Source organism: Nyctereutes procyonoides, unplaced genomic scaffold (genome assembly GCF_905146905.1).
Source record: "Nyctereutes procyonoides isolate TBG_1078 unplaced genomic scaffold, NYPRO_anot_genome, whole genome shotgun sequence".
Classification (NCBI taxonomy): domain Eukaryota; kingdom Metazoa; phylum Chordata; class Mammalia; order Carnivora; family Canidae; genus Nyctereutes; species Nyctereutes procyonoides.
In genome coordinates, this window is record NW_026575135.1 from 15,872,826 (window position 1) to 15,900,146 (window position 27,321).

Consider the following 27,321-nt stretch of genomic DNA (forward strand, 5'->3'; position numbering starts at 1 on the left):
TTCCATCCAGTATACTTTTTGTATCAGGCATTGTAGTTTCCATCTATAGAAGTTCGATTTGGATCTTAAAAAATATCTTTCATATCTCTACTTAATGTAGTCAATCTTTCCTATAGTTTCTGAACATATAAAATGCAGTTCCAATAACTATTTCAATGTCAATGTCTGCTAATTCTAATATCTGGGTCAATTCCTGGTCAACTTTAATATAGAGATTTTTCTCCTTAGTATGAATCGTACTTTCCTGCTATATTACTCATAATTTTTTATTGGATACCAAACTTTGTGAATTTTATCTCATCTGGTACTAAACTTCTTTTTTATGTCTAAAAGTACCCCTTGAACTTTGATACATAGTTTGATCTTTTGGGCCTTGCTTTTAATTTCTTGGGCAGAACTAGAGCAGCATTTAGTCTAGGGTTAATGATCCCCCACTACTCCCACTACTGGGAAAAGACCCTCCTGAATGCTCTTTTCAATGCTCATGAATTATGAGGTTTCCAGTCTTGCTTATAGGAACAAGCACTATTTCTGGCCCTGTGTGAGTACCAGCTACTATTCTCCAATCCTTTCAGACTTTTCTTTTTCCTGTACCTCAGTGTTTTATTCATATGCATATGTTAATTATACTCTACTGAATATCCAAGAGGGAATCTCTGAAGATCCCCGGGGTTCTCTGTACCTCTCCCTCATCTCTGATACTCTCTCCCATGAATTCCAGCTACCTTGATCTCTCTAGATTCTCATATTTGCCATCTGGACTCAAGAAGTCTCCTGGGGTAGGGGCACCTGGGTGGCTCAATTGGTTAAGCATCAGATTCTTGGTTTTGGTACAGGTCATGATCTCATAAGTCATGAGATGGAACCACAAGTTAAGCCCCGTCTCAGGCTCCACACTTAGCAAGAAGTCTGCTTGAGATTCTCTCCCTCTACCCCTCCCCCTACTTGTATGTGCTCTTTCTCTCAAATAAATAAATAAATAAAACTTTTTCTTAAAAAAAGTCTTCTGGTGTAGATCTAGATTTCTCCCTCCCTATATCATGGCATGGAAGTGTTCTTAAGTCAGTAGACTGGAAAAATTGTAGAGCTCACCTCAATTATTTCCCATGTCTCAGGGATATCTCTCTTCCATTGCTTCATGTACAGTGCCTTGAAAACTGTTTATATACTGTATGATATTTTTTAGTTATGTCAGACAGAAGGGTAAATCATGTCCTTGTTATTCCATCCTAGCCAGAAGAAGTCCAATGTTATGGGAAATTTAATAAGATAATGAAAGAAGAGTGCTTGGAAAGAATTCAATGAACGTTAGCTACTACTACTACTACTACTACTACTATTATTATTAGAGTTTTAAGCCATTTAGATTTTTAGGCACTTTTAGGCAAATCTCATTGTATGAACCAAGTTTTTATAAATATGAGGAAAGTGTGGAACAATGAAAATATTAACAGCAATAATAATTGAGCACCAAGTGCTTTAAATTAATTGTCCATTTAATTTCAGTTCAACACTATAAAGTAAGGTAATATTATCAGCATTTTATAGATGAAGAATCTCAGGTCCAAAGAGGTTAAATAAATTGTTCAAGGTTAAATAGCTCCCAAGTGGTAAGTAGAGAACAGAGCCAAGTTGTGTCTAACCCCAAAGCCCAGACTCTTAATTGTCATACATCACTGCCCCATCACTTCTAAGTGAAAAAATTCTTGTTTCATAGATGCAAAGACTTTGCAAAAGAACTGATAAAACTATCTCTTAATGTTATTATGGGTTTTTCTGTTAATATCAGAAAGTCATTTCCGCAGATATAAAAGTATGCATTCCAGTGTGACATTCTTGAGCTTGAAGTCCTGCCACATGGGGCAAATAACAAATTTGATGATATTTACTTCTCAGAGCAAAGCAGATTTGCTGATAAGATGGTTAGCAAATCAATGGATAACAGGAGCTCCAGCTTCAGTAGCGCAAAACATAAAGGTAATAAGAATGATTTAATGAAGCTGTCAGTTAACTGCAAAAGAACAAGATTAGGACTAAGGGGCAAGGGCCAGGTGTGCAATCACTGTGCCAAATAACTCATCAGATGCTTTTCTAGTCGATATGGTAGTTATTATAAAATGCTCTATTGTTTCCATAGATACACCATACAAAATATTAAACTTAAGACATTCTGTGAATTTATCTAAGTAAAGTTCAGACAGATTTTGTCACATGCAAATGTAAGATTTTTAAAGCCTATGCTTAATCCTAAAATTAAATCAATATTTAATAGTTATTTTAATACAGAAAATTTCAAAGAAAAAAAGGTCACCATAATTCTGTCATGTCACAAAAAAAAATCCATATGTATGGGCCAAAAATTTAAGCATTAAAGAAAAGTTTTAAAATTTAAGCAGAAGCGCCTGGGTGGCTCAATCAGTTGAGCATCTGGCTCTTGATTTCAGCTCAGGTCATGATCTCAGGGTTCTGGGATGGAGCCCCACATTGAGCTCAACGCTCAGTGGAAGTTTGCTTGAGGATTGTCTCTCTTCCTCTCTCCCTCTCTCCCCACTCCTGATCACACACTCTCTCTCTCTCTCAAATACCTGAACTTACATTGAAATTTAAACTGTAGTAAAAGTGAGAAAATTGAGCATGCTCATGGTTCAGTGGTAATCACTACAGTTGAACCAAGTAAAGGAAGTGCAAGGAAGTTCTATGGTAATTGAACTTCCTTGTCCAGACCATTGAAAAGAAATACTACACCAGGCAGCCCCGGTGGCTCAGCGGTTTAGCGCTGCCTTCAGCCCAGGGCGTAATCCTGGAGACTCAGGATCAAGTCCCACATCGGACTCCCTGAGTGGAGCCTGCTTCTCCCGCTGCCTCCCTCTCTCTCTCTCTCTCTCTCTCTCTCTCTCTCTCTCTCTGTTTCTCATAAATAAATAAAATATTTTTTAAAAAAGAAAAGAAATACTACACCATCTTATCAGTTTTCCTGATTGTAGTTAATAAAACAGTACAGAGAAAACCTATGAAAACCTGGCATCTTTTATCTTTTCTCTGTATTTTTTTTTTTTGATGCACTTGCTTCTTTGCAGTTTCTGGCAAGTTGCTGTCATTTGGGGTTTGTTTTGAGATTTGTTTTAAAGATTTCATTTATTTATTCATGAGAGACACACAGAGAGAAAGAGTCAGAGTGTGTCTCCATGCAGGGAGCCCAATGTGGGACTCCATCCGAGGTCTCCAGGATCACACCCTGGGGTGAAGGTGGGGCTAAACCGCTGAGCCAGCCAGGCTGCCCGTTGTTTTGGGATTTTTGTGATGCTCTTTAGCTATATCTTACCTTTTGTGATATCCAATTAATAAACTCTAATCATTGTGAGATATGGTTACCTATTTGGGAGTCACTCTGTCTTTACACAGTATCTTACCTTCTTCTCAAGACTTAGGTTAATTGGATCACTGATCTGAAACTTAGTCTCCCATCTGAACTCAATCTACACTTTGCAAAAATTAAGGTAAGTGGAACTCTGATTGGGCATGGATTCTATTCTTAATTGCTGTGATTTTATACTTATTCTCTCCTTTGAGGACTAAAGAGAAATTTTGTGGAAAGAAAAAATGGGGGAAAATTGAGTTCTTGCCACTCTTCTCAAGAAAAAAAGTTATAAGAATGTGGATCTAGGGGCAGCTGGGTAAGCTTAGTCAGTTGAGCCTCCAACTCTTGGTTTCAGCTCGATGTTGTCGCATTGAACAGCTTGTCAGGCTCCACACTCGGTAGGGAGTCTGCTGGAGATTCTCTACCTTTTCTTTCTCTGTTCACATATACTATCTCTCTCTTTTTCTCAAATAAATAAATAAATCTTTATTAAAAATATGGATCTAGAGGATTTCCTCCGAATAAACTAAAAACTAAGTTGAAAAAGAGGCTATGAAAAATTCAGTTCTGAAAATATTTTGTCTATAACTGATTAAAGGATGTAACTTTGAAATGTCTTTAATTCCCATACTTATTTCCATTTTTCTCTGAATATTGATCAGCAGCACAACATCCAAACAAAAAAATATCCACGTGCCTGTTTAAAGGGGACTTAGGGATATAACCTGATAGGGAAATAGCTTTTTAACTCAGTTTTCTTACTGTGGTGTTTGACTAGGTTCAAATTCTGACTCTGTATTTTAGCATTCGTCTTCAGGCAAGTTATTTAATTTCTTTAACTCTAGATTTCCTCAAGTGTAAAATAAAGTTAACTCACACAATTATTGTAAGCATTAAATGAGGAAAATGCATCTAGAGCAGTCAGTACTTAGTAAAAGGAAGAAAAAGAGGAATCTATTTTTTTAAGATTTTATATATTTATTTATTCATGAGAGACATAGAGAAAAGCAGGCTCCATGCGGGGAGCCAGATGTGGGACTCGATCCCACGACCACAGGTTCACAACCTGAGCCAAAGACAGATGTTCAACCACTGAGCCACCCAGGCATCCTGAAAGAGAAATCTAATGTGGTATTGTATATCAACTCTTGCCAGACATTTATGCAATTAATGCATGATTTCTAGTTCTCACACAGAGTAGCCATGATGTTTTATCTAAAAAAAATAAGGAAATAATGTCTCAACATGAATAACCAACAAGAGCAAACATTTACTATTGGTGTAGCTGGGATTCACATCCAGTTCTTTTTTAACTTAAAATATTTCCTTCCTATTATACCACAGCTCTTGCAAGCAGAGCAAACTGGTTATAAATACTGACATGGTTCTTACCAGGAGAGGGTTTTAATCCCCATAGGGTTATTTGTGACTGTTTTTTAAAAGATAAAATGTATTTCATGATGTCCCATTTTGCTTCCTAAAACACTATGGAGTGTGCAATTCTGTCTTCCATCCCCATATTGGTCAGTCTCTGCCGCACTTTCTTTAAAGTATATCAGAGTCGATCACTTGATTCATGGGTCAGATATTCTTGTTCTGTATTAATACCACATGCATGTATAACACTACAAATAAAACAGAATACATGATGTTAGTTTTAATATTAGTTTTTTCCCCACATACACACATACCCCAAACTACCGTTACTTCAAATGAGCCAAGCTTAAGGGGATATCCTCAAGTCAAGGAGGCATATTTGTGTGTACAAATTAATAAAAAAATATGAGAAAATGCAGAATCCATTTTTTCCAGCTTTATTGAGGTATAATTAACCTATTATTTAAACATAAGGTGTGCAATGTAACGATTTGATACACATATATATTGCAAAATGATTACCACATTAAGGTTAGTTAACATATCTATCAGTTCACACAGTTGCCATTTGTGTATGTATGTGTGCATGTGCTGAGAACATTTAAGATCTACTCTGCAACTTTCAAGTATTTAATACAGTATTACTAACTATAGCCACCATGCTGTACATTAGAACCTCAGAATTTATTCATCTTATAACTAGAAGTTTGTGCCCTTTGACTGACATCTCCACATTTCCCCCATCCCCCAGCCACTGGAAACCACTTTTTACTCTGTTTCTATGAGTTTGGCTTTTTTAGAGATCACATATAAGTGAGACCATATGGCCTTCATATTTCTCTAACTTATTTCACTTAGCAAAATGCCCTCAAAGTCCATCCATGTTATTGCAAGTGGCAGGGTTTTTCTTTTTCATGACTGAATAATATTCCACTGTGTATATATGTGTGTGAGTGTGTGTGTGTGTGTGTGTGTGTGTGTGTGTGTGTGTGTGTGTGTATACCACATTTCTTTTATCCATTCATCCACTGATGGATACTCAGGTTGTTTCCATAACTTGGCTATTATGAATAGTGCTGCAATGAACATGGGAGTGCAGGTAACTCTTCTAGATCCTGATTTATTTTCTTTGTATATATACCCAAAATGGAACTGCTGGATTATATGTAGTTCTATTTCTTATTTTTGAGGAACCTCCATACTGTTTTACATAATGCTGCACCAATTTTCAATGTAACTGGATTTATCGAGGTGTTTTATTTAAGGTATCATCTCTTCCATAAAGGAATTGGAAGGCAGCTCAGAGCATCTATACGTTCCTGGTTTTATCTGGTCTAGGTCCGGGGTTCTCATTTGGAGGCAATTTTGCCCCCCAGGGGAATTTGCCAAAATTTGGACAAATTTTTAGTTGCCACCACTTGATGGGCAGAAGAGTGCTACTGGCATCTAGTGGACAGAGGCTAGGGATGCTGCTAAGCATCCTAAGTTGCACAGGATAGCCCCCACAGCAAAGAACTACCAGCTCAAACTGAATAGTACTGAGATTGAAAAGCTCTTGCTTAGACCAGTAGTTCTCAACCCTGGCTGCACATTAGAATTAGAGAGCTTTTTAAAATGATAATATTGCCTGGACCTCCCCCTACCCAAAATTGTGGTCCTGAGCGGCCTGTGGCAAATGTTGGCATATTGGTACATATGCCAGTTCCACAGGTGATGTGAAAGTTGCTGCGTAATCAGAATTGTAAGCCACTGGTTTAGATGAAGCTAGCTAGTTTAAATAAAGAAATGGAAATGATACAGTGGAAGGAAATCCTTGGGATTTTTGCCAGAAGAATTCCTGCCCTCCCTTCTTCCTCTCCAATTGTGCCAGGAGAGTCTTTTCCCAGAGATCTCATTAGAATTTGCTCTTTGTCCTGCATTTCCCCAAATGGTGTGTTTATTAATGGAAATAAATCTCATTTAAATTAGACTCAGAAAACTCCAAATATTCACCAGTAATACCATCTTGTATATGACTTTTACCTAAGCTCCTTCCTATGAACAGCCCTATGGTTCTTTTCTTTGTCCCCAGAATGCCTTTGTTTCCCTCTCTTAACTTAGATCCACAATTTGCTGTCTTTCCTGCATATTCATCCTGTCCTTGGCTCCTCCTTCATATGCTCTTTGGTCCCCTGCTTAATTACTTCTAACTCATCTCAGAAACGAACCTCTTCCAGCCAGATTCTCTCATGCGGTCCTAAGTCAAAGTGCAGAAAAATGAGGAGTCCCCATGAAACCTCAGTGGTTCAGAATCCCTCCTGGCTCTCTTCTCTGTACCAGAAGTAGGTTATTAAATTACTGCTGTTATTGTTTAATGGGAAGTCAAAATAAGTAGGGGGAAAAAAGAGGTTAATTAATTTCTCTAATTTAAGTTTCTCCACACAGATTGACTTAGAAAGCTCACTAGGCTGAGTGAAAGATTTAAAAATATACTATGGCAAATGATTTTGGGCACATTTGCAACAGGGCTTATGATTGTGAATGTTATACAATAAATGTACAGATCATTCCCTCCTCCAGATAACAGTTTTACCATCAGCTGCTGGAAGTCCAATTTCTGCCAAAGGAGCAAGGTTATTTTAAGTTATTTGACAAAATGGTTTTAACTCCCAGAAATAAAGCAAGTTACTTTAATGCATATCAGCTATAGGCTTTATTTCCTCCTCATGTAACATGCTTCTGGGGAGTAAATGGGAAACTCCTACAGAATATGGAACGTGGACATTTTCTGTTTTAAAAAATGGCAAATGAAAATGGGAGAAGCAACATAGTTAGAAATTTCAGAGCTCTGATGGCTGCCATATGGCAAAGGTAATCCAGTAACACAGACCAAGGAGAGCAGAGCATTAAACATAATGTGATTTGTATCATGGAAATATTGATCGTCAGTGCCAAAGAGAATCTGAGGAATATTTGAACAAGAAGCAACTTGGGGAAGCCATAAAAAAGGATGAGATCTTGCCATTTGCGACAACAGGGGTGGACCTGGAGGGTATTATGTTAAGTGAAACAAGTCAGAATGAGACAAATACTGTATGATATCACACAGATGTGGAATCAAATAGGCGAACAAAACAAAACAAAGAATAAACAAACAAAAAACAGAGCCAGACGTAAAATATAGGGAAAAAAATGGATAGTTTCCAGAAGAAAAGGGGTGTGAAGATGGGCAAAATGGGTCAAGGGGATTGGGAGATACAGGACTCCAGCTATGGAATGAATAAGGCATGGAATAAAAGGCACAGCATAGGAAATATAGTCAATGGTATTATTATACTATTGTATGGTGACAGATGGTGCCTACACTTGTGAGCATAGCATAATGTATAGGAAGTTAAATCACTATGTTGTACACCTGAGACTAATCTAACATTGCATGTCAGCTATATTCAAATCTAAAAATTATTTTTTAAAAAAGAAATAACTTGGAAAAAATAAAGATCTATGTTTATGAATTACAAAGGAATTATTCCTTTCTTAGGATTTTACCTCTTAACTCCCTGTATTATATAAACCTGCTACAGCTGAGGTCTATAATTTTTTTTTCATAAAAGACCAAATGGTAAATACCTTAGGCTTTGGGGGCCACACTGGATCTGTCTCAACAACTTACCTGTGCCCCCTGTGGTGTTAAAGCAGCTATAGACAACACAGAAACAAATGGGCTTGGATATATACTAATAAAACTTTATTATGATTGCTGAAATTTGAATTTCATGTAATTTTAACCTGTCACAAATAAAATTCTTTCTTATTTGTCACACTTCTAAAATATTAAAATTATTCTTAGCTCATAGGCCAGATGAAAGGGGCAGTGTACTAGATTTGGCCCATGGGTCTAGCTTGCAGAACCCTGCCTTACAGTGTTAGTACTTGTTTTCTGTTGTTGAAATTCAAGGAACCGAGAAGCCAAGAATGTTGGAAGGATTTTCTATGTGGACATTGAAATCAGTAACAATTACGATGAGAATTGTTGGACTGAGTGACAGTGAACCAAGGGTTAAAATTTTCTAATAAACAAAGGATGTTAGATGACTGCCTCATAAAGTGATAGAGGATGTTAGAGAAAGATGACAATAGTTTCAAAGCCAAATTTTAGTGACGAAGAATGGAGAATGGTCTGTATGCATTGGCGAAGGCTGCCCTGTGCATTGTAAGATGTTTGGAGCATTCTTATCCTCTGTCACCCAGTTGCCAATAGCACCCTTGGCTCCAGTTGTGATAACTGAAAATATCTCCAGACATTATCAAATTTCCCTTCAGAAAATTGCCCCAATTGACAACCATTGCTCTACAGCAAAACTTCACACTAAAATTATCCATCTTATTCAATTTTCTCATCCTGTTTTTTCATGGCTTTCCTATCTGGCATTCCCTTCCACCACTCCATTAAGTGTGCATTATTAGAATCATTAATAACCGGGGTGCCTGGGTGGCTCAGTGGTTGAGCATCTGCCTTTGGCTCATGTCAGGATCCTGGGATCCTGGGATTGGGTCCCACAGCAGGCTCCCTATGGGGGTGCCTATGTCTCTGCCTACCTCTCTCTGTCTCTCATGAATAAGTAAGTAAAGTCTTTTTTAAAAATCACTAATAACCTCCACAATACTAACTTCAGGGTTCAATGTTTGTTCCCCTCTATGTTCCAGCATTTGGCAAAGTTGATCATTCCCTTCCCCCTTCAAACACTTTCTTCATTTGGATAACAGGACACTTCACTCATCTGATTTTCACATTCTCTCACCAGCTGCTCCTTCTTGCTTTTTTTCCGATCTCTGATCTTAGTGAAGTGGCCTAAGATTCCATTTTTGAGCATCTTGTTTATCCTCACTTTTTCTATTGGAGCTCATCCAATCCTACAGATTTAAATACCATCTATGTATTAATGACTTAGTCTCATGTCTCCATCCAAGTCTTCTTCACTGCACTAAGACTTTTATAGCCAATTACTTTATGAGTTGTTCACTTCCATATTTAATTGGCATCTGAAATTATATAAAAAATTGATCATCCATTATTTGCCATAAACCTGTCCTATCCATGGTCTTTCTCATTTTGGTTGATGGCAACACCTTTCTACCAGCGGCTGAGGTCAAAAATCTTGAGTAATCTTTACTGCTGTCTTTTTCTCCCATGCCACCTCCAATCCATCAGAATATCTTATTGTCTCTACCTTCAGAACATCCAGAATATAATCTCTTTCCATTCCCTTGGTCCTACTCAAATCCAAAACACCCATCTTCCGGCATCTGAATTATTTTAGTAATAATAGGAGGCAATGGTTTCCCAGCTAGTGCCTCCTCTTCCCACCCCTACCCCCTACAGTCCATTCTAAATGCAGCAGCCAGAGCACTCTTTTTAAAATTTAACTTGCATCATGTCACTTGTTGACTCACACTCTTCTATGGCTTCCCATCTCCCTCAGAATAAAAGCCAAATATATTACTATAGCCTACAGAGACCTAAATGATTTTGTTCCTTGTTATTTCTTATACTGGATTGTATAGTAACCCCTCAAAATTCATTGTCTACCTGGGATCTCAGAATCTGATCTTATTTGGAAATACAGTCTGTGCAAATATAATCATTTAGGACAAAGTCATACTAGATTAGGGTGGGCCCTAATCGGTGACTGATGTTCTCATAGGAAGAGAATCAAGAGATAGAGACACACAATGGGTGGGGTAGGGGCCCAGAAGAGAGAAAGACATGGGAGGGAGAGACTGGAGTGTTGTATCTATAAACCACGGAATGCCAAGAATTACTGGCAACCACCAGAAGGTGGGAGAGGCAAACAGAAGCTCCAGAATGAACCAACCTGCCAGCCCTATAATCCATACTTCTAGCCTCCAGCACTATGAGAGAATATTATTTATGTTGTTTTAAGCCACCCTTAAAACAATTTTGTAGTACTTTGTTATGACAGCCTTAGGAAATTACACATCTTTCATCTCCTTCTGCTCTTTCCCTTGTTCTTTGTTCTCCAGCTACAACCTCCTTGCTATCCTCCTCAAAATTATCCAATGCCTTCTACTCTTTCAGAATGAAGTTTAAATTTCCTAAGACAGCATACCACCCTAATTATCCAGTATCTGTCTACCTCTCAAGATTTGTTTTTTGACACTCCCATCATTTTTCAACTTTACAAAAATATCCATTTCTTCATCCTTTTTACTCAGCCATTTGCTAACCATTTGTGGAGCACCTACCCATGTGTGACAATTCTGTTTTAACAACATATTCTCTTTATTAAGACACTAAGTAGCAAAATTAATACATTCAAGGAGGGATATATGCTATGAATAAAATAAATCAGAAAACTATTATGGAGTAACTAGATGGGAAAAGTGGTCAGGAAAGACCTGAATACTAAGGAGTCAACCTTTGAAAATCTGCAGAGAACTTTCTAGGAGAGGTAACATGGGTATTTATTGAGGAGAAGGGAGGTCAGCAGGTTCAAGAAACAAAAAGAAGTTCGGCATTTTTAAAAAGACACAGGCCGGGGCAGCCCAGGTAGCTCAGTGGTTTAGCGCCACCTTCATCCCAGGATGCGATCCTGGAGATCTGGGATTGAGTCCCATGTCAGGCTCCTTGCATGGAGCCTGCTTCTCCCTCTGCCTGTGTCTCTGCCTGTGTGTGTGTGTGTGTGTGTGTGTGTGTGTGTGTGTGTGTGTGTCTCATAAACAAATAAATAAAATCTTTTTAAATTTTTTAAATAAAAAATAAAAATAAAAAGACACAGGCAGGGAAAGAGTGAACCAGGAGAAATAAGAGATTTGGCATTGTAAAGCCAAAAGAGGGTACCAAGCAGGGGAGTAATATAACAGATTTTTGTTTTAACAGGAGCACTTTGGCTTCTGGGTAAAGAGTGAATTATAGGGAACAAAGCTAGGAGCAGAATGTGTAGGTTCTTGAGCACACCACACTTACCCACACCTCTCAATCTTACATCAGCAAACTTTTGCTCATCCTTTAGAGCTCAGCCAAAATATTGGCACCTTTGTGAAGCCTCCTGTCATTTACCAAGAAGATCTAAGTACTTTTCCTCCAGAAATCCCATCGCATCTGAGGGAATCAGAGTGCATTGTTAGAGCCCATAGTCCTTTGGAAGGATCAGAGAATAATGCGTCTTTCTGGTGACTGTGTTATTTTTCTTTATATCCTAGAGAAAATGTTGCTACAGTCACTCTGTCTCAATTTACTCCAGCTTCCAAGTTGAAGGTGGACAAAAGAATCGGTTGCACTTTCAAAGAGGTCATAGTCATTTCTATATAAACCAACATGCTAGAGCACACCTTATCCTAAATTCAGGACATACAAGTTAAAAAAAAAAGCTTTAAAATATCAAGTACTAAAAGAAATTGCTATATATAATAAATGTTTTTATGTTTGGTTTTTGTTTGTTGCTTCTAATGCTGGTCTCAGCACTATGGAACAGACGTTATTCTGGACAGCTACCAATATCTTATTAAGCCCTCCCAAGAGTCCTGGGAGAGAAGTCTCCCCTCTATAATCGTTACCAAGTGGATTTCTTTCAAGTACATCAGAATCTTGCATATTTATAAAGTTCATGCTGCTCAACTCTCAAATTCAGTCTTCATTCAGCAAGAAGTGAAGTATAAATTTGATAGTTTCTTACAGAGGAAATACATTTTTTTTCCTCTGACTTTCCTAACAAGTTTTTGATTTCTCTCTTTTGTTCTCAGAATATTCCCTTGGGGATTTTCTCATCCTCTAGCCATTGTCAAACCCTACTCCTTCTGACAGGCACCAATATCTACATGCCGAACCCACAGATGAAAAGCAATTTCCTCCTAAAGTTTCCTGATGGGAATCGAAGTGGACTTGCAAGAACCCACGTTGGGAAATATTATGGAAACTTAGAAGGAATTACACCCTTTCCTCCAAGCCTTCAGACTGTCTGAAAACAAATCAACACATGTTGAGCGCCTAAGTGCCCTTCTGCCAGCTAGTTTCAACGAGGTTAAAGGGACTCTGCAACCCTCTTCCGTAAAAATCAAGTGAAAAGCTGTACTGAAACTCTGAAAGCCTAATTTAGAAATGTGTTGCAGTGGAATCCCAGGTTCCTTGATTAACGTGATGCTTTTTCTTCAGCTTTCTCCTAATGAATGGGCCCTCCGTTGACTCATTGTCCAATCAGTGAGACTTTTGAGTTGCCACAAATGGGAAGGCCTTTGCACAAATACAGTTCCCTACGTGCAAAGAGCAGCACAGACTCACGAAGTTGTTCAGGGCCAGCTGTCAAATCAGAGATGAAAGGACTGATTTTTTTTTTTAGGAGTTCGCAGAGCAGATGAGAAAAACACTTTTAAAGTGCTGTCAAGGTGCAGCTGTCCTTGAAGAAATGGCTTCCTGACAGCTGCTGGTACATTCCATCCTGCCAATGTTTAATTTCTCTCAGAGAGGCATGGCTTTAATTAGGTTCCTAGGGCAGCTAGCTCTGTATCTTTGACCTTATCAAGGATGCAGGATTTCAAAGCACAAGCTTAGCTAGGTCTCCCTTCATTACTGATCAAAAGTCTCACCAGGAACACTCCTGGGCTCAGACTTCAGTTCCTCAAAAACCAAAGCTGCCTTTTCATGCTTCCTTCTAATGGATAGTCTCATACTAGCATCCCTGTCATTGCCGGGTTCTTCAAGGGAGCAGGGAGTTTTCAGGAGACAGAAATTAATGCAATTCATATAAGAAAATTTCATGTCTGAAGCTACTTACATACTCCACTATAAAGGCCTTCTAATATTGAAGAAGCTTGCATCTGGTTTATTGACTTGATTTTCAAATGTGTAACATTCTGAGTGGGGAAAAAAATTCCTATAATTGAATACCAGGGCTTAGTTTCAACCTGGTTGAGAGTGAGTAATTCCTCTAAAAAGACAGATGCTGAATTTTAATAATAAAATTTTTTTGGCATGTAAAATTAAGCACAGAGCATCTGCTTTTACAATGCCAACATCTGTTTCTTTGACATCCCTGCCTTCCCTTCTGCTAGATCCAACTGTGAATTTGCTATGGAATCTGATATGAAAAACAGATAAAATTGTTCTTGACATGTTGAATTCTACAGGGCCAGCATAAACCAGACTATCAGGATTAAACTCACATTCTAAAAGAAGAAAAACTTCTGAGTCACCCCTGCTCATGATACTCAGATTTCCAGTTGAAAATCAGGAAATGCAGGCTTTTCCAAGGAAAGGGTGACATCATTTACAAATGACATTGCATGATATAGGAATCTTTTTGAAAAATTATTTAAAAGGCAACTGTTAATAGAATCATATAGCAGATGCCAGTCACTGAGAAAATTCACCAAAGAAAAGACATTTTCTTGATTATGAGCTTTCAAAAAAAGGCATTCAGAAAGACTGAAAATACAATAGAGTTTTGCAGTAAGAAGAAAATTATCATTAAGTGACCATAATGATCTTGGTTTGAAGGAAAGTAAACATGATTCAGTAAGGGACTGCTCAACTCTCTACTCCTACATCACTTTAATTCTGGTGTATTTATTTATTCATTCATCAGATATTAATAGGGTTAATTCTGTAGCAGTGGGGATGGTATTAAGGAAGTGGATATTACTATGGCAAACATAGGCCCTGTCCTTGTGAAATGTAATCTAGTGAGAAAACCTACATCTAACAGAAACATGCAAGTAAAGATTACAAATTTTGTTAAGGGCTCTGAGGTAAAACTATAAATTGTTCTCAGGTAAAGCAGAGGTGTGGTATATTTTGGAATTATTAGTAAAAGAAAGTATTCAGAGGAAGGGACATTTAGCCCAGTACCTGAAGAATAAGTAGACACTAATAATGAAGAGAAGGTAAGGGCTTCAGTGGGGAACAAAAAGAGAAACGCATGAGAAAGGCCAATATGGCTAGAAAGTACAATGAGTAAGGGCGGAGGATGAGGTGAGATGGGAGAAACACATGTTGTGTTCCCATGGTCACAAGTTGAACCCTATATCCCCATTTGAGTAATGGGTCACCTACCATTTTACTCCTTGCCTGAGTTCTACACTGAGGACTTCCCAGTTCTGCTGGGCCTGGGGTCAGCTAGATGCTGGGAGTGTCCCTGAGCTGATCATCAAACCTCTGCAACATGGTTAAGCACTCTTGTACTACACTCTAGGGTTACAAAAAACAGCAATTCTTCCAAGTTCCTGCAGGCAATAGGAGTGGTTTCCCGGACATCCAGGCCTCAGGCACAGAAGAAACTAGAGACTTGTGTTGGGTCCTTGGCAGCTCTAGAGACCTTATGCCTTTTCCTTCAAATGCTTCTCCATTTTTATAACATAGCTGCTCTCTCCCTGCCTGTGTTTCCTGGCTTCTCTACCAGCTTCGCCACCATCTTTGTGTCTATTACCCATGGCTCCTCCCTCCTAACTTTTATCCTATATGCTTCTGCCAAGTTTTCTCAGTATTCTCCAGAGGGAAAATCTGATAGAGTCAATTTGTCTTTTTGCATCAGCCCAGCTTGTTGATTATTTGAAGTTGGATCAATATCATTCTTTAATCCCATCAGGTACTTCCACATATGCCTATGCATATAGAGCCTGATATCAGAAAACAGTGCTGCGGGATCCCTGGGTGGCTCAACAGTTTAGTGCCTGCCTTCGGCTCAGGGCGTGATCCTGGAATCCCAGGATTGAGTCCTGCATTGGGCTCCCTGCATGGAGCCTGTTTCTCCCTCTGCCTGTGTCTCTGCCTGTGTGTGTGTGTGTGTGTGTGTGTCATGAATAAATAAATAAAATCTAAAAAAAAAAAAAAAAGAAAACAGTGCTGCCCTTCCTGATTTCAAACTATACTACAGAGCTGTGGTAATCAAAACAGTATGGTATTGGCATAAAAATAGACACATAGGCCAATGGAACAGAATCAAGAGACCAGAAAAAAGTCTTCCCACATACAATCAACTAACATTTAATGAGGAAGCTAAGAATACGCAATGGGGAAAGGATAGTTTCTTCAATAACTAATGGGGAAACTGGGTAAACACATGCAGAATGAAATTGGACCTCTAACTTACTCAACTCCCAAAAATGAACTAAAAATGTAAGAAGGGTTTAAACAGAGGTCCCAAAACAATAAAACTCCTGAAATAAGCATAGAGGAAAAGTTCCTTGGCATTGGTCTTGGCAATGATTTTTAAAATATGACACCCAAAAGCATAAGCAATAGAAGCAGAAAAATAAGTAAGTTAGACCGTGTTAAAATAAGAAGCTTCTACACAGCAAAAGAAACAATCAACAAAATGAAAAGGCAACCTACAGAATGGGAGAAAATATTTGCAAATCATATATCTGATAAGGAGTTATAAAATATCACCTCACCTGTTAGAAGGATCATCATCAAAAATACAGGAGATAACAAATGTTGGCAAGGATGTGGAGAAAACGGAGCCCTATGCACTAGGGGTAGGAATGTAAGTTGGTATAACCACTAGGGAAAATAGTATGGAGGTTCCTCAAAAAATTAAAAATAGAACTACTAGCGATGCCTGGGTGGCTCAGCAGTTAAGCATCTGCCTTCAGCTCAGGGCATGATCCTGGGCTCCCTGCATGGAGACTGCTTCTCCCTCTGCTTGTGTCTCTACCTCTCTCTGTGTGTCTCAAATAAATAAATAAATAAATAAATAAATAAATAAATATTAAAATTGTTTTTAAATTAAAAAAAATAAAGATAGAACTATCATATGACTCAGCTATCTCAGTTTTCTGCAAATTTCCAAAGGAAATGAAATCAGAATCTCAGAGATATCTGCACTCCCATGTTCATTGAATCATTATTCACAATAGCCAAGATAGAGAAATAACCTAAGTGTCCATTTATAGACAAATGGATGAAGAAAGTGTGAGATATGTAGAGAGATAGATATGTAGAGAGATAGATGTAGAATTCTGTATATGTACACACACAATGGATTATTCAGTTGTGAGAAAGAAAAAACTCCTCCATTTGGAACAACATGGACACCATGCTAGGGACTCTGTCAAGCAATACAGGGCAACATGGAATGGTCTCTGAACCCAAGAAGTTTATTGTCTAACCCAAAAGACAGACAACTAAAAATCTATACCTGTAAGCAATGATAAGTATATGATAGCTTTCTATGTCCTCCTTAATACACAGCATCTAATTAAGTATTCACAAGGCCATGACCATGTGGAACTGCTGCCATCGTGCCTCCCAGTAGATAACAGAGTGTTTCCTGGAGGATGAATGCACATTTAATAAGTTCAACCTTCTGTGACCCATCCAGGAAAAAGATATAGTCTAATCTGAAACTGAGAGGAGGAATTCTCAGGAGGAAAGTCTTTGTCAAGTTGGAGAGGCCAATATCAAAAAGTCAGTTGCTGAAATATATATGAAAATAGCAAGCATATGATAAGCACTTCATAAATGTTAGCTGCTATTTTATTTTTAATTTCTATTGTCTCTGGGCTACAAATATACCAAGGTAATGAAGAACCAAGCCAAGCACTTAGAGGTTTCTCATATTATATCTTAAAAACTGCAACATAAACTATGTACAAAGAGCAAATTATTTGACTCATATTATAATTGAATCGGGGCTAAAATTAAGTGTCTCCTGGGGGGGGGGCATCAAAATCATTATTTCCCTGATTGTCTTTGAAAATGATCCTGTAAATACATGATAGAAACAATAAGGACAAAGAGGGAATGATCAAATGAGGTACAGTTTGTGAGAACAATGACTGTTTGTTGTGTTTAAATTTCTGGGAACATGATGCACTCCATAACTGTGGTTTCACTCTCACTGCATTCCATTAAATTTGGAAGATTGTTGGTTGGTTATGCTGACTGCTTCTTTTCATTATCCTTAGAGCACAAATAATAAGTTGATTTTCAAACTGCAAATGCTTTCTTTTTAATCAAGCTTTTGCCAGAGTGGAACTTAAGTTCAAGAGTCGTTATTACTTTAAAAATCTGTTTTAACAACACAAATCACTATGGTTTCTAAGCACTCGATTGCCTCCAATTCGTGTTAACATGTGCACCCAGAGACTTGGGTGTTGGGCCAAATCTTATAAATCTAAATGAGAAAGAAAACAAGGTTCAACTATAGATAGAAAAACAAGTAATGTGAATGCCCTGGTTTTAAACACTTTGGGTTATTTTAAAGGTCATACACATAAATGGTGTGAAGACATTTTCTACATATTTGTTCTCAAATTACTAATTCTGAATAGTACAAGGAATGATCTTTATTGGGTACCTATACATATGCCGATTTAAAGAAAAAACATCTTTTACAACAATAGGATCTTCACAATTGGGAAGACGCCCAATGAATGAACACCTCTATTGAATTTATTTGGAAGCATTTAGGGTAATAGTCCAGTCAACTAAATAAGCCCAGGGTCCATTGCCCAAATTAATGGAAGAACATCTATTGCGTTGCTTTTTCCAAAAATTCAAAATATGCTACACCATAATTCATATCTCCATATAATGTTTGACTAACACTGAGTATTTGATCATTGTAAATCCTGGGATTGCAGAGTTCCTTATAGTGTCATCCCCCTATCATTTAAGTCCACTTGCCTTGAAGGCAATGTACAAACACTAGGAAGCCTTTGACGTTAATCTGCCTTGACGGTAGAATAGACTCTTCTGAGTAGATAGAAAAGGATCAAAGAATAGTCCTCTTCTGCAGTCCTCTTTAAGAAAGCAAATAAAACAGGAAGGGATTGCATGAAAGACACAAATTCTCTGTAAAAAGACATATTATACATTTATTTGACTTTTAAAATTCACACAGAGAAAGCCACAAATGTTTTTGTGTTTGTATGTATAAAAACTTCAAACAATACTGTCTCTACTTCCCAGATGCTTTCTCCTTTACAGCTGGCTCTCTATTTGGTTTTTAAGCATATGGCACACATGGTCATATAGAGATATGTAATTTTGTATTTCCTTTTTAAGTTAACTTGATTTATTTTTCCGAAAATTTCTTTTGGAGCACCTGGGTGGCTCAGCTGGTTGCTCATCTGCCTTCAGCTCAGGTCATGATCTAGGGATCAAGCCTGCTCAGTGGGAAGTCTGCTTTTTCCTCTCCCTCTGCCCCTCCCCCTGCTTTTGTGTGTGAGTGTGCACAGGCACTCTCTCTCTCTCTCTCTCTCTCTCTCTCAAATAAATGAGTAAAGTCTTAAAAAAAAAAAGTAAAAGTTTCTTTTTTGCCTAAAAGCTTTTGAAATGTCAGTACATATATATCCACCTGATTCTTTGGGACTGCTGCAGACATGGTGTTCTGTGAATGTGAGCACCACAATTTATTCAACTAATTACCAATTGATGGATTTTGTTATTACAAATAATGCTGTGGTAAACATACTTCTACTTACTATACCCACATCTGAATACCTCCCTAAGATAGATACCTAAAAGTGGGATTGCTGCCTTGAAGATTACACATCTTTAAATCTTTATGAGCAGCTGCCAAATTACCACTCAAAAAGGTTATACCAATTTATTCATCCAGCAGCAGAGCATAAATGGGACCTCCCAGTTCCCTACATCTCATGATTATCATGAATAAAATTTGCCAATATGTTAGGTGAAAACTTATTATTTTTATTCACATTTTCCTGATTATTAGGAAGGTTGAGTATCCTTTCATGTGTTTATGGGGCATTTGTATTTCTTTTTCCAAATTCTGCTACTTTTTACTATACATTTTCTATTAGGATTACTTTTGTACTGATAAGACAGTTCAAAGAACTAGGCTTTGAGGGAAAGGATGATAATTTGAATGGGGAAATAAGAAACATAGACAAACATATCTTATATTGTTACTGAATATTGCAACCCACAGCCATGATTGAGTAATAATTGAGTAGATTTAATGAACTAATGTAAGATAACATAAATTCTAAGATTCAGAATGCTGTGTAAGTTTTACTTAATAGAATTTCAGATAACCTTCAGCAAACTTCACTGTAACTTAGTTACCTCATCTGTAAAATGGAGATAATCTTACTTTTCTGATGGAATTTTTTTGAGGATTAAATGAGTTTGATGTATATAAAATGCCTGGAATAGTGTCTGGTCTATAGTAATTACTATATTAGCATTAATTATTATAATTTCCAGGAGGAAGATTGTGCAAATAACTCATTGTACCTCATTGTACATGTGCAGTTGAGTAGAATGTGTGTGAAAAATGGTGATTTAAGAGCAATGGGAGAATTACATTTCATACACACACACACACACACACACACACACACACACACACATATAGTGGTGGGCAATAATTATGAAATCTCCCAAGAGAGGGACAAGTATTTGAGAAGCCTATGTGATGTTACCAACCAGCTATTCTGGTTATATATCTCTTCCTGGAGTGCATATAGATGAGCGTGTGAGGGACAGGAAAGTCAACTAGGGCAGGATATCCTACCAGAGAACATTCAAAGCAGGGAGCATTAGTAAAACATCCAAGACAAAATCTCCTCAGACACAATGTGAAAATAGGAGGGAGTCAGCCCAGTCCCAGAAACAGGTCAGAATTTGAGTCAGAATGAGAATAAGCAGAAATTAAAGTCTGGGAAGTGAGAAAATTTCATCACTCCTGCTTGAATTATATGCTTGACTTTTATGAGTCACTGGATGTTAGGCAGGCTTACACACAAAGGACAAAAAGATTCAACACCAAAACCAAATGGACAGTTACCATGATCTAAATTAGACTAAAACTACCATGATCTCAGGTATGTGTATTATTGTTTCATGCCACAGACATGGTATGCAGCAAGCACTCTGAATGCAGGGCTCTAGGGACTCTGAATATGGCACTGTCATATTACACTGCAGTCCAGGACTCAAAAACATGGATCAACTTTATAAGGTATCTAACCAATGCACATCCAACATTAACTCTACTCCTTATTGATAAATTTTGACATTAAAATGTATTTTAGGGCAGCCCTGGTGGCGCAGCGGTTTAACGGCGCCTGCAGCCTAGGGCATGATCCTGGAGACCCTGGATCGAGTCCCACAACAGGCTCTCTGAATGGTGCCTGCTTCTCTCTCTGACTGTGTCTCTGCCTCTCTGTGTGTGTGTGTGTGTGTCTCTATGAATTTTTAATAAATGGATCTTAAAGGTATAAAGAGGCTTCTGTAACTAGCAAAAAAAAAAAAAAATGAGAGAACAAGAGATTATATTTTCTTTCCTAAACCACAAAATTGAAATATTGGTGAATTCTTCCTAAACTAAGACAACTACAATGAAGAGTTTACTTCCATGTCCTTCTCCTGTAGCTTTTAGTCTATACTTTGTATTTGCAGAAAGGTATCTTTCATTTTCTTTTTAAGAGTATGAATATTTAAGCTTGACATATCCTCTCAATTATTTCTGGAGACTCATTCTGGCATGTGACCATTCAGTTTGACATATTCATATATTATTGAAACCTTGCAGAGATTTTCCATGAGTAATTTTAGTGATAGTACTAATTTTGGTATCAGGTGTGTGCTATTATAATATTATGTCAGCAGCATAAATTGTAACAGTATCTTGCCCATATTTTGTTAGGGAGGTGAGCACCAGGCATGTTGGAGGGGGAAGGGGTGTATGAGGAGGGAAGCAGGTTGGGGGAAAGGACCTGAATTTGCAATAATCCATGATGAGACAAGCATCAGCACTTACCAGCTGGTCAAATCACTGAACTTCCTTTCTTATATTTATAAAATAAATAACTGGAGATTAAAAAGCTAATATGTGTGAAATTTTTCCATAATAATAATAGCTGACACTTTGGAGTGCATACCATATGCCAAAGAACTCAGCTAAATGCATTATATGGATCATTTCATTTAATCCTCACAACAACCCTGTGAGTGAAGAATTAGTTGCATCATTTTACAGATGAACAGCTTGGAGAAGTCAAATAACTTGCCCAAAGCTACAATGCTTGTAAGTGTAGTAAGTGGGGTTTCAAGCTCAGCACTAACTCCAAAATTAAACTTAATCACTGTTTTATATACTATTTTCTTCCATGTTTTATTGTTTCCTAATACACATATCAGCACAAAATAACTTTCAGCTGCTGTGCCAACTCTGACTCTCAAGAATTCTATGTTTGACAAGGATTTCTCTTAATAGACCATTATTGCTCAATAAAACATTGTACTAAGTGCTTCCTTTAATGAAATTTCATTTCATTTAATCCTCATAACAGTCCTATGTTATAGAGTTATCCCCATTTTACAGAGGAGGAAAATGAAGCATAGAGAAGTTAATTAAATTCTCCAATATAACACAGTTAGGTATGTGGGAACTGTGATTTGAACTCGAATTCACCTGGCTCCAGAGTCCATTTGCTTAAAGACAATACTATAGAGAGTCACAACTTATTCAGGGAGTAAGTTCTGAAGTCAGTATATAAGGCAAGAATTGCATTTAATCAAAGCTACCTCTAAAAGTCCCTTTAATCACAGATCAAGTACCATACATGGACATATTCTATACTACAATGGGGACTCATAAATGCAACACCAGAAATTTTTCCTCCAGGATTGGAACAGATTGCTGTTCCTTCAACTGAGCACAGATGAAATAGTTAGTTTATGTTTAGAGGCCATGTTTTTGAAAAGTAAGTGTCTTTAACATAAGAATCATGCCCAGCTCAGTAAAGTGTTCATATTATAAGAAGTAAATGGAAACTGAAGCCAACTGACTGAATAGCAAAATAATGTTCCCCATTTCATGCTCTCTCCAGGGCATATAGCCATTGAATGAAATGGCTCACCTATACTACTAAATTTTTACTTTTTTTTTTCCTTTTGAACACATGTAATATGCTGCTACTACATGCTGTGAGGCCACATCAAGTGTCAGGGGGAAATGGCGTAATCATTAATGATTCATGTAGGTTATAAGTATAAGAGTGGCAGTTTTAGCCATAACTATAGTAAGTACTTAAGTATTAACTAAATCTGAAGTCCATGCTTCTTCTCATCTCCACGTAGTTTATATTTCTCTTTTGTAATATTTAACACACATTTCTTGTTTGACCATAAATCCCCAAGGGCAGGAACAATGACTATCCTGCTTTATTCCAGAATTTATTCCAGAATCCAGGAGAATAGCTGGAATAATGGCCCAACTCAAAAACATGTTGTTGAATAATGAATGGATAAATAAATGATTTTATTCTCTTTAAAGTTAGAATCTTGGGATCCCTGGGTGGCGCAGCGGTTTGGCGCCTGCCTTTGGCCCAGGGCGCGATCCTGGAGACCTGGGATCGAATCCCACATCAGGCTCCCGGTGCATGGAGCCTGCTTCTCCCTCTGCCTGTGTCTCTGCCTCTTTCTCTCCCTCTCTCTGTGACTATCATAAATAAATTTAAAAAAATAAAAAAAAATAAAGTTAGAATCTTGCTGCAATGTCAGAGGAACCCATATTATTTTATGGAGTTAACCTTTATTTGGTTTGACCCTCTCATTCAGAAGGCCGGGAGAACATAACCTGTTAGATTTCCTGGACCTCTACCTATCAGATATGCTTAGTATTTTATTACAGAAAATGTTTAAGAAAGGGAAGAGAATGGAGTCATAGTCAGATTGCCTGAGATCGTGTGCCCGGGCATTTATCTAACCTCTCCAAAACTCAGTTTCTTCTTCACTCGTAAAATGGTTAAGGCAATAATTATAACTAACCTTTCCTAAGTGTAAATTGTATGACGGGCACTGTTCTAAATGCTTTATACAGATAAGTTCATTTCACATTCCCAGATACCCTGCAAGATGGTGTCTATAAATTTGAGGATCTTGTTCTGGTTTGTGCAGTCAGAAAGCAGGAAGACGAGCTGGCGTTTTACTGGAACATTTCAACTCCAAAGCCTATATTCGTAACTAGTGCTCTCACAGCATGGTTATGCTGAAAGTGGCCAGCCTCATAAAGCATTAGGCACAGTGTCCAATACATAAAGCAGTCTCAATAAATGTTAGGTCTAATTATTAATAATAACAAGAAAAATATAATTGCATGCTTTGCATTCAAGAGGGCATGGTAACCACAGGGAATGCTGTGGTCAGGCCCTCCTAATTCTGCATCAGAACAAAGACCTTATTATCCCAGCTACCAGGAATGTTGATGGCTGGTAACCCTTGACCAAGTCCCAAGTCTTTGGGAAATGCCCTCGGATAAAGGCATCTAGATTCACACCCTCTCAGGGCAGTTTTCTTCCAATGTCTGGTTGATGAGAGTAGAGGAGGGTAGAGGGAGCAAGGGTCCTATCCCTTTGCCTCAGTCTGGAACAAATTTGGGAGACCAACCACGCTATGGAGTTCTCCTATGGGGTCTGCTGAGACTTCTACTACAACTGCATCACCTCCTCCCTCTGCACAATCTTGCTTTCCTCATCCTCTATGGGCTGTTCCCAAGCACATTCTCCAATTAAATTGCTGCGTTCAAATCTTCATGTGAGAGTCTGTTTCCAGAGAATTGGCATAAGACAATAAGAGAAGACTACAGTGCCTCACAGGTTCCTAAAGCCACAGATTGCTCCATGAGTGCTGGGTTCCTCAAAGAGAATTTTATCTCAGATCTCTCACAGACCTGGGAGAGTGGAACTCTCCCATGATGGGCCCACTCTTTTGGAATCATCTTTCTTTCTTTGTTGCATTCCTACCCAAATGCTTTTCCTGATACACACCTTTCTCTACTGACCTATTTGCATATTCAGTTTGTCATAAACTTTTTCATTGACAAGCTGATGACAAAAGCATATAAAATTACTTAAGAACGGGATGCCTGAGTGGCTCAGTGGTTAAGCGTCTGCCTTCAGTTCAGGGCGTGATCGGGGGTCCCGGGATCGAGCTCCACATGGGGCTCCCTGCATGGAGCCTATTTCTCCCTCTGCCTATGTCTCTGCCTCTGTCTCTATTCTCTCATGAGAGAGAGAGAGAGAGAACAATAAATAAATAAATAAATAAATAAATAAATAAATAAATAAATAAATAAATAAATATCTTTAGAAAATAAAATAAATAAAATTATTTAAGAAAGTTGGAGTCAATTTATCAATTATAATAAAAACATTAAAATATGTCAAAACTAGAGTTTCCAAGGAAATATAAAATTGAATACAATTTAAAATGTCCTTACATTCATTTCTTAATTTTTGGTGCCTAAATAGGACCATCATCCTCAAAATAATTTTGATTTGACTTATGTACACACAAATATTAACTCATGTTTGTAGCCTAAAAACTCAAGTTATTAATACAGAGTTGGTGATAATCTTGCAATTTCTCTAAATCCTACTGTGAAAACAGAGTCCTCATCTCAGATTACTCCTTGATGGAGCCCAGCTGAGGTTGCAATTTTATATGTTCCGGATTGGCTGAGTTGAGCTTTTCTGAACTGGGCCCAACAATCTCCATCTTTGATAGGTTATGCAAAGAGTTATGTATAGGTTAATGGAATTAACCAAGAAAAAAAAGGGAAAAAGAAATGTTCATGAATCTTCAATGCTTCATCATAAAAACACAACGATTCACTCCTAACTCTTGCAAAAGAGTTATGTGGTTCACTTGTCATGCCCTAGTAAGTGATAGTGTTTCACCTGATAATTGGTCAAGTCTGATTGGAATATTAACTTTTGACTGATCTTGGATTGACATTATTTTGAAAATAAAAAGCCTGTGTATTTTATCTATATCCACTTGCTCATATGACAATAAAGTAATTTTACACTAATTGGCTAACTGAACATGTGATATGCTGAAGTGATACTAACAAAGCACAAACATAAGAAAAAGAAAAGAGCAAACACAAGCTGTCATTCCAAGACTACAATCCTCAGAGGAAATTCAGCAGACATTTGCCCATAAAGAAATTCCCATGGTCTTCCATATGGGGGCATCCCTCAGCCTATTTTTGGTACTGATATAAATTTAAAATTGAGGGACACAAGGAACATTTTGCAGAGGGTTTGCTATGGTTGAATGTTTGTGCACCACTTCCCCCGAATTTATATGTTGAAATCCCAACTCTCAAAGGTGATGTAATTAGTAGGAGGAACTTTCGGGAGGTGATTAGGTCATGAGGGTAGAGCTCTCATGAATAGGATTGGTGCCGGTAAAAACAAAACCCCACAGGGCTCCTAGACTCTTCTACCATGTAAAGATAGAAGGAGGGACACTTGGGTGGCTCAGCGGTTGAGTGTCTGCCTCCAGCTCAGGGCGTGATCCCAGGATCTGGGATTAAGTCCCACATCAGTCTCCTCTCACGGAGTCTTCCTCACTTTATGTCTCTGCCTCTCTCTCTCATCTTATGTCTCTGCCTCTCTCTCTCTCTCTCTCTCTCTCTCTCTCTGTGTGTGTGTGTGTCTCTCATGAATAAATAAATCTTACAAAAAAAAAAAAAAAAAGATAGAAGGAAAAATCTGCCACCCAGAAGAGGGCCCTTACCTAACCAGGAAGCACTCTGGTCACAAATTTGCAACCTCCAGAACCACGAGAAATAAATTTCTGTTGTATACAAACTACTTAGTTTGTGGTGTTTTGCTATAGCAGCATATTGGACTAAGACACAGCGTTCTCACATCTAAAGATGACTTCTCTAAGATTCCACAGAAGCTCTCCCCCACAGAAGGAGTACTTTAAGTTTACCCAAAATAAATAAGTGAAGCTTTTCTCCTTTCCTTCTCAGAGAAGGGGAATGTCACAACCATCTATCTGCACATGACTCAGAGTCTCTTAGAAGGAAGTGATTCCACAATATAGTGCTTGTGAAGAGGCTCACTGAATCAGGGAAGTGCATGATACAAAGGGTAGGATTCTACTCAAAAAAACTTACAGAAACCTCTTCTTCCAACACAGTCCAGCAAACCCAGCTGTGATGACTGCCCATTCCTACACAGAACCAGCCATAACTAGCGGTTTTATTTTCATTGGCAGCTCCTTTTATGAATCAGATGTTCCCAGTCCCTCAGCTAGTTTTTCCAGAACTACTAAACCATCTTTCCATATTATGTGCAAACTGACAGGGTGTCAGGGAGGTGGGGTGTAGTTAACTGACTATTCTTTGCTGCTTTTGTCATTTTACAGCTAAGGGTATACAGGTGTCTGTGTTGGGGATTGACTACTGTAAAGGTTTTAAAATTCTAAGTTTTTAAGTTTTCAAAGTTTCTAAGTTTTTAAAATATTCTACATTTTAAGCTTAGACCCCAATTTGAATAATGATGAAATAATTTGCTTTACCTTTCTTTTCAGATTCAAGAAAAGTTTACAAAGACACAAATTAGATGTTGTTTTTAAATAGCGGGTAACTCTTACCTCCCAGCATTCAGATGCAGATAAGTAATTCAGAAGCAAGTGGCTTGAATGAACCTTAGGATATTTATGAATATATAAATTTTGAGAAAAATAAAAGGGATCAAAATACATTCTTTTAGTTTAAATTATTTGACGTACTGCAATGTACATTATCATTATTGAGCATTCCTACCCTAATTTAAATGAGTGTGTTTTTAAAATGCTTGTTTACCACAAGATT